Source organism: Myotis davidii, unplaced genomic scaffold (genome assembly GCF_000327345.1).
Source record: "Myotis davidii unplaced genomic scaffold, ASM32734v1 scaffold533, whole genome shotgun sequence".
Classification (NCBI taxonomy): domain Eukaryota; kingdom Metazoa; phylum Chordata; class Mammalia; order Chiroptera; family Vespertilionidae; genus Myotis; species Myotis davidii.
Genome location: NW_006285996.1, coordinates 277,672 through 286,321, shown reverse-complemented (window position 1 = coordinate 286,321; position 8,650 = coordinate 277,672). Strand labels below are relative to the sequence as shown.

The following is an 8,650-nucleotide window of genomic DNA, read 5'->3' as shown; positions in this document are numbered from 1 at the left end:
GGAAATAAAAGATGTGAAATTCAAGTTATCTTATCATCAGTGACAGTAGCTCCAGAAAGAGAGTTAACAATAAACACTTATTAAACATATTATGTGGCAGGCGCTGAGCCACTTTACAAACTCTCCCCAGAGCACACTCCCAGTCCCTGCTGGGGATAAGTACTCACATCGCTGGGCTTCAGATGAGGGCAGGGGCTTCTCACAAGGGGTCCGGGTCACAGTGTCAGCGTGGATTCATTCCGAGTTCTCAGCACAGGCCATGGAGTGTGATGTGTAAAAGGAAGATACCACTGTGTTTTCCAGAAAAGCCTGATACTTTTCAGGCTGTTCATGGCCAGGAAAACACGTCCACCCTTTATTAGTTTCTGGTTGAAAATGTTGGTGAATGCAATTGTTTCCAGACCTGGCTGATCATCAGAACTGTGGAGCTTTATAAAAATACTAGTGGCCCGGTGCACAAAATTCGTGCACGTTCAAAGGGAATTAATTGAGGAAATATTTTAGGGTCCGGGGTGCAGGGCAATGGGATTCCTGGTTGGCAGGCCACTGACAGCAAGCTGATCAATGGCTGATTCTGCGAGGAATGGGGCTCCCTCCTCCCGCCTGTCAGGGTCTGGTTTGAAGGCGGCCACACCCCCAATTGCACGAGACCCAGAGTTCCGCAGCGCTGCAGCGGCCCGGGGCCTGCAGACCCTTCTCGCCGCCACACCCCAGTGGCCCGGAGTGCACAGATCCCTTCCGCCACCATGCCCCAGTGGCCCGGGGTGCACAGACCCTTCTTGCCGCCAAGCCCGGCGGCCTGGGGCCCACTGTTCGGTCACCTGTCCAGTCGTTTTGGTCGTGACGGACCCTGGCTCTTTATATATTAGGATAGAAGTAGGGCCTCCTCCCAAGGGATGTTTAGTGCCTTCAGGTAGTGCCTAGTAGTCTCCATTTTACCACCCAACCCATATGGTTCCGATAATCAGACAGGCTGAGAACCCTGAGGCTGGATAGGACCCTGGCTGGGAGTGTATATGCACTAGCCCAGTTCTGTCACTAGCAGGCGGCGATGTTAATGGTTTACCTTTTCTGTACCTGTGTTTTTGTGTCTGTAGAGTAGGGACAGAAATTACTGTTAAGTTCTCCAAGATGCTCAAAGTGCTTTTTCAGTGCACATAGCAGTGTGTAAGTTAACACATTATTTCAGCCTTTTTAGAACTGGGAATCAAATCCTTTAAAATTGCTGCTAATCGTGTGTGTATAATGGTAGGTTAACTCTTGCTTTTACTGCAATTTAGTCTCTTGCATCTTATTATGCACCCAGTGCATTAGCCCTTTATAGGCTGAACTTGTATATAAACCAGATCCTTTTTTCTTCTATTGGTTGAGCACTCTTCTTCTACCACTACATGGGAATCACTGGAGGGCCTTTTCCTCAGAGTTTTCACCATTTCTTTGAAATTCATTGGTGAACCTTTCCCCTAGTACTCTTACTATCTCTTTAGTTGCAGGTTTCTTAATTAGAGAGGAATACAATGGAATGATGGCCTGATGGTTACCAAAATGTGACTTCAGAATACCTGTATTGCACATCTGGGAATAACTGGCTCAGTTGGAGGGTACGGCGGTCTCTTTCTGGAGTGCTCCCAGACGTAAGCCCTTCCTTGGGAACCACTCCTGCCCCCTACAGCCATAGCCACCACTGGAGGGGGCCTCTGTGGCCATACATGCTTCTCTTCACTGACCAGATTAGGTGTGGACATCTGCCCTAAGGCAGCAATCAGATTCTTCTGGGAAATCCAGAGCTGAGATCCAGAATTAGAGTCAGTCAGCTGTGGGAAGCTGAGCTGAAAAGTGATATAAAATTGAGGCCAGAGCTGGCGCTGTGTCAAGACAAAGCAAAGTGCATGCTGAAGTTATGGGGAACATGAACTGTGTGGAACCAGGAAGCCAATCTGCAGAGAACAGTAGAAAGTAGGTGAACAGAGGCAGGCCAATGACAAAGACCAAGCAGCGCCTGAGAGAGGCAGGGAAGGGCCAGTCCCTGGGAGGGCTGTCCTTCCTATCTCTGAGTCAACTTGAGTGGATTTCTCCCTCTTACAACTGAGAACCCTGAGTAGGATGGAGTAAAGAATGTTGATAGACAAATACTTCAGGGTGCATGCAAGAGCGTGTGGAAGCAGGAGGACTAGCAGCAGGCGGCAGGTGATGTTACGAAGTCAAGTGTTCAATGTTTTTTTCTGGAACACGCCTGTCTAGTGCCTGCCATCCTGTCAACAGCAGGATGTTGATGTGTATGAGTCAGCGTGAGTTGCAGCTGGGCCTGTGCCACGAGTAGAAGCCCCTAGTGAGAATAATGAAACAAACACCTTTCCAGTGTGGGATGGGCAAGACTGACAGGCAAGTTTGGCCAGATCAACGGTTTAGAATTACAGAATCTTAAAAATTTTTTTTAAAATACATTTTTATTGATTTTAGAGAGAGGAAGGGAGAAACATTAATGAAAGAGAAACATCAATCGGCTGCCTCCTGCACACCCCTTACGGGGGATTGAGTCTGCAACCCGGGCATGTGCCCTGATTGGGAATTGAACCAGTGACCTCTTGGTGCATGGGATGATGCTCAACCAACTGAGCCACACCGGCCAGGGCAAATGACAGAACCTTAAAACCAGAAGGACATTAAAGATCATCACCAATCTCTCAACAAGTACTGATACCCTTTTCTGCTAATCAGCCCCTCTTCAGCCACTTCCCCTAAACCACAAGTTTCTCCATCCCAGATTACTGGTGATAGCAACTGACTAAAAAACCTGGCAAAAATATAGTCAGTATTAGACACGATGGCGAATGTGAACCCCAGTTCTAACTTCCTGGCTTCTTCACTTGTCTTTTCTAGCACGTGTGATGCTCTAGCTTTGATAGATATACTCTTATTTTTTCTGAGGAAATCAACCAATTGGGCCCAAATGAAAAGTGCTTAAAAAAAGTTACTTAAAATAATCTTGTTTTTCTCTTCTTTCTTCTCCCAGTCGATTCCTTGGTATCCATTTTCAACTGCATGCTCCTTGAGACATCCACAAAGCAGAGATGTTTTCATTGCAATACACTAAGCTTGCAGGCTGAGGTCTGTAGACTTTCAGATGAATCTCTGTGTGGGTGGTTAACAAAATGTGATTTCCGAGCTGACTGTTTGACATTTTTAAGGCTTCACCTGCCAATGCTGTCTGAAGGTGATTAAGGGTTTTATTTTCTCAGAGGACATAAAGCTGGGTGAGTAATAAGTACTCACTAGCTCCAGAAGCTGCAACTGAACAGGCCCATCTGCCTGGTTCACTGTGAGGCTGGCCCACTTGCTCTCCTCTCAGATCCTGGCTCCATGGAGATAAGGCAGGAGACCTGAGAAAGTGCATGCTGCTGGGCTAGCAACACTAGAAAGCTTCGGCTCAAGCTGACATGAGTTCTAGCTTCAGCTTTTCCAACAGTTCCATTGTGACTGGGTCAGGAACTTGCCTTGGTTTTCTCTGCTTTGAAAACAGCAGGTCTCTTACCTCTCTACTACTGTAGGAAATAATTATTCAAAATTGCTTTCTCAAGCATTTAGCAAATCAAAGAAGTGATATTCATTTCCCACATTTATTGTGGGAGTATGACTCACTCCATTTTTGGCTTTGTGGACTTCTCCTGGTGGATACAATTCAAGGCCTCCATCTTTATACACATCTCTTCCCTTTTGGAGATAGAATTTACCTGTTAATCCTAGAATTCCTCAAGGCAAAAGAGCAGCCCTCTAACACTGTAAACAGGCCTTGACCAGCTTCTCACTTGGTTCTGACAGGAGCAATCTGTAGACACCTGGGCAGTGTAATGCAAGATGAGGACCAAGTCTCACTTGGTGCCCCTGGCTTCCCGACCCCAGCACCTAGGGTGGCGCCGAGGATGCAGCAGGGTGAAATTCAGGAAACATCTGATGGAGTGCGGTCTATCCTCTTGGCTTACATTTTCTCTAGAGAAAGGTTCCTCCTTGACGGCAGGACTTAAAGTATTCCCTAACCCTCACACCCAATGGGGTAGACATGGAGCATTATGTATCACTGGAAGTGAAAAAACATGTTGCAAATAGGGGATTGATTTTATACCGACGGTGTGTGTGGACTCTCACTCCAACTACCCTGTGAAGTAAGGCTGCTCCCTTAATGCCCTTGCACTTGTTCTTTCTGTATTTCCTGCTTCTTGACAGTTAGTGAACTCCTAGACCCCTTCAAAACCCACTTCAGATACTAACTCCTCTAAGGCTTTCCTGATTCCCCAAAGATGTAATTAATCATTTCATTCTCTGTGCTAGTTCCATATTTTACATATTTTGTATATGTTAAAGCTAATACTGATAAAGTAGTTTCTGTGTGTCATGGTTTTAAGAGCTTTACCTATATTGACTTACTTAATTTTCACTACAATTCTATGAGATAGGTACTTTAAAAAAATATTTATAGTTTTCTTCTTTTTTTAAATTTATTTTATTGTTTAAAGTATTACAGATAGTAGTACATATGTCGTCCCCCCACCCAATGATCTATTTTTATTGATTTCAGAGAGGAAGGGAGAGGGAGAGTGAGCTAGAAACATCAATGATGAGAGAATCATTGATTGGCTACCTCCTGCATACCCCCTACTGGGGACTGAGCTGCAACTGGGCATGTGCCCTTGACGGGAATCAAACCCAGGACCCTTCAGTCTGCAGACTGATGCTCTATCCACTGAGCAAAACCAGCTAGGGCTAGATACTCTTTTTTTTTTTGTTTAAACACATTTTTGTTGATTTTTAGAGAGGAAGGGAGAGAGATAGAAACATCAATGAGAGAAAAACATTGCTCGGGTGTCTACTGCACGCTCCCCCGCCCCTGGGGATGAGCCTGCAATCCAGGCATGTGTCCTGACTGGGAATCAAACCAGAAACCTCTTGGTACATGGGATGACACTCAACTGAGCCACACCAGCTGGGTGATAGATACTTTTAATATTCCCATGTTGCAGATGAGGAAATTAAGGCACAGATGGTAAACAACTTGCTCTAAGTCACAGGCTTTCAATCCAGGTATTTCTATTGCTGCACTTAATACACTAGGCTGCCATTTATTTGTTTCAAAGTCCTTTTCAATGCTGGGAGTTCCTGAAAGCAAAAAGACCGTTTTATTTGTTCAGCTCTATGTTCCCACACTTGGCAGTCCCAAGCCAATGGATGTCCTGAGTGCTCACTCAGCCATGGCGGATCCCTTCAACTGTGACCAGCCCAGTCAGAAACTTTCTCATAAGCCTGGGCTTGAACATTCCCTGGGTGGCCTAGGATGTAAGTAAATAAAGTACATTGGTCATTTGCAATCATTTTTGGAAAACAGCTGATCTGAATCTAGAGGGGGGAAAAAAGGAACATCATTCCACAAGTAAGAAACTCAAGAACTTGAAAAAGAATTAGAAACCAAATCTCTAAAGTCAAAACAATTCAATTAGTATCCAGAATCAACTCTTTTTAAAAAAAATATATATTTTTATTGATTTTAGAGAGGAAGGAAAGAAGGAGAAGATAGAAACATCAATGATGAGTGAGAATCATTGATTGGCTTCTTCCCACGTGCCATCAACCCAGGCATGTGCCTTTGACTGGAATCAAACTGGGGACCCTTTAGTCCACAGGCTGCTCTATCCACTGAGCCAAATCGACTAGGGCTCAACTCTTTTTGATTCAGGAGTGATAACTCTTGAGATTCTGATACCTATTAGTTAGTGAGGAGAAGTCAAATGTAAAAGAGATATGTAAATTGTATCTCAATAATAATAGCTAAAACAACAATAACAAATTCAAACATGATAGACTCTGGACAGGTAAACTACAGCTGTGGGTAATCAGCAGATAGCACCCATGACCTATAATACACATAGGCAATGAAAGGCCTGCACTCCGGAGTGCTATTCTGGGATCTGAATCTGGCTCTGACCCTGACCACTGTATGACCTTGGTTCTTTAACCTCTTAGTACCGGGACCTCTATAAAACAAGGGTAATAAGAAAATCTATGTTGCAGGGTTGCCATGAGGATTAACTGAGTCATATGAATCAAGCACTTAGCAGTGCCTGGCACATAGCAAGGGTCCAACAAACACAGGCTATTATTCTTCCTGCTTACTTAGTAAAATAGGCAAAAAACTGGTAGCACATAAGGCACATTACCACAAGCACCCATCACCGTTACCCCTACTGCCTGGCACACAGTGGGCATTTCAGTGGATTTCCACTAGACGAATGAATGGCCAAAGTGGTTCATAGGCTTTTATTCAAGGAGAGAAACTAGAATGGCAATCAGAAGTAAGGCTTCAATGTCAAGAGGACAAGCACAATAAACTCAAAATTTGGCATTCTATTAATGAGACCAATGTATTAAAGACAGCCACTATATAAATTCATAATAATGATTCCTAGACATTATATAAATCCTTTTGTGCTTATAAATTATCAATGAATAATTATTGATAAATTATTCAAGCAAGATTTAAAATTAAGTATATATTACTATATTCAAATGCTTTAAAATTTGGAAGTCCATGTAGAGTCTAAATGGCCATGATGAATTAACTGGAATATTTTGATTGATTGCAACACTTAGTTCATACTTTATTACCCACACATATTGTTCCCCGTCTACCTTTTGTAGTTCTCACTACTGTGAACACCTCTTATGTGTAGTACTTTTATATCCACTGTGCCTGGAATATATTTATGGTCAATAAATAATTGCCTAATTAACAGCCATCATGTTCCATGACCATGCCAGATTAAAGTTTTTGGTCCAGCAACCTATGCTTTTGGTGTACTTACATTTCCACAAAACAACAAAAAACTTGTATGTTTTTAAGATCTTATAGATACAAATTTCAATATTTAAAAATATGATATATTTTAGGAAAATCATTCTTTAAAACCCTAAAATTTAAGACTAAGTGACTTTACAAAATCTACTCTAAACTGTAAGCTAAAGCAACTAAAAAGTTTAGATGATTTCTAACAATATCAGGTAAAAGCTGTTCATTTCTATTTTTTTTTTTACAGAATAGTTTATTGATTTTTTTAGAGAGAGAGAGAGAGAGAGAGAGGAAGGTAGAAGGAGAGAGAAAGATCTATGTGACAACATAACACTGATCAGCTGCCTCCTGCATGTCCCTACGGAGGATTGAGCCCACAACCCAGGCAAGTGCCGTGACCAGGAATCCAACCTGCAACCTTGTGGTGCAAAGGACAACCCCCAACCAACTGAGCCACACTGGCAGGATAAAGCTGTGATTTTTTTTAATAATAAACTATTGAAGACTTTTATTGCTTGTCTGTCAGACGCTAGCTACATCATACTATTGTGTTGTGGATGGTGGCACCTGCTCAAAGGAAAGTAGGAAGAATGAATGGGAATATGTGAAGAAAACCAGGTTCAAAAGCGATCTCTGATACTTTCTCTTGCACATTACATTAAAATGATATTAGGCTCAGGGACCTGCTCTGGACACAGAAAGAAAGAAAACACCATAAAGAAGAGAAGCAGCCCTGGCTGGTTTGGCTCAGTGGATAGAGTGTTGGCATGCGGACTGAAGGGTCCCAGGTTCGATCCCGGTCAGGGGCACATGCCTGAGTTGCGGGCTCGATTCCCAGTGGGGGGCGTGCAGGAGGCAGCTGATCGATGGTTCTCTCTCATCACTGATGTTTCTATCTCTCTCTCCTTCTCCTTTCCTCTCTAAAATCAATAAAAAAAATATTAAAAAAAAAGAAAAATAAAAGAAGAGAAGCAGCTTATCCTGGACTCTTATACAAATGAGAGGGAAGATGGCCAATGTATTGAGACGAAAAGGGTGTCTGCAGCAACTGAACATAAGGCAGTTCCCTTCAGCTCAGTGCCCCACTCCCCTGCCACCTGCCCCTGGGCTCTGTAAGTCCTATGGGGGTGTCTAATAAAGTCACACACCCCACCCGGGTACTTGAAGCATGATAGGAATTAAAACTTTAGCAAAAGGATCTTGACTTTAAAAGTCAACAGGTTAGTCTTCATCTGGTGGGAAGGGACATTTAGATGTCTGAATTCAAGTAGGGATGCCAAACTCCCTCTCCTTCACAACTCTGTGGTCTGCACCACTTTCCTGGTTTGGAGGTGAGACTGGGGTGATAGGGCGGGGGCGGATTCTGGGAAAGTACACCCTGGCACTTGCTTTGCCTCAAGGGCAGGATTCTTTCAGTACTTATGAAAGTATGTATGCTGGGTAGGAAAAGGTTCTATAAAATGGACATTATCTCTCAGCACTATTTCTAAGGATTCAATGAGATATTTTAGAGCATTTAACACACTATCAGGCACATAAGGACCTGAAAAATGTTTCCTCTCATTTCACTGATATGTATCAACAATGAACGAAATATGCTTCAAAGAAAATTTGTTCACAGACCATTAGGAACAACTGCAACTCTGCTGAAATCCACACGGCCTGCTTATGATTCAATAGAGCAAACCTTTTCTTTTTTATTTTTTAAGATTTATCTCTTTATTTTATTTTATTTTAAAAAAATATTTTTTACTGATTTTTTACAGATGGGAAGGGAGAGAGATAGAGAGTTAGAAACATCGATGAGAGAGAAAC

At 42.9% G+C, this 8,650-nt stretch overlaps 1 protein-coding gene across 2 annotated transcripts in view; it reads right to left on the bottom strand.

The window, feature by feature from the left end:
- Positions 1-2,585: 2,585 nt before the first annotated feature.
- The window catches only part of GTF2F2 (general transcription factor IIF subunit 2), a 145,887-nt gene continuing 139,822 nt past the window's right edge, over positions 2,586-8,650 (bottom strand). The window contains exon 9 of one of the 2 annotated variants that reach the window (XR_001512763.1): positions 2,586-3,132. The gene's annotated coding sequence lies outside the window, so the exon portion shown is untranslated. Of the gene's footprint in view, positions 3,133-4,962; positions 5,152-8,650 lie in introns of those variants that run through there. The other variant, XR_001512764.1, reaches the window with a different exon arrangement.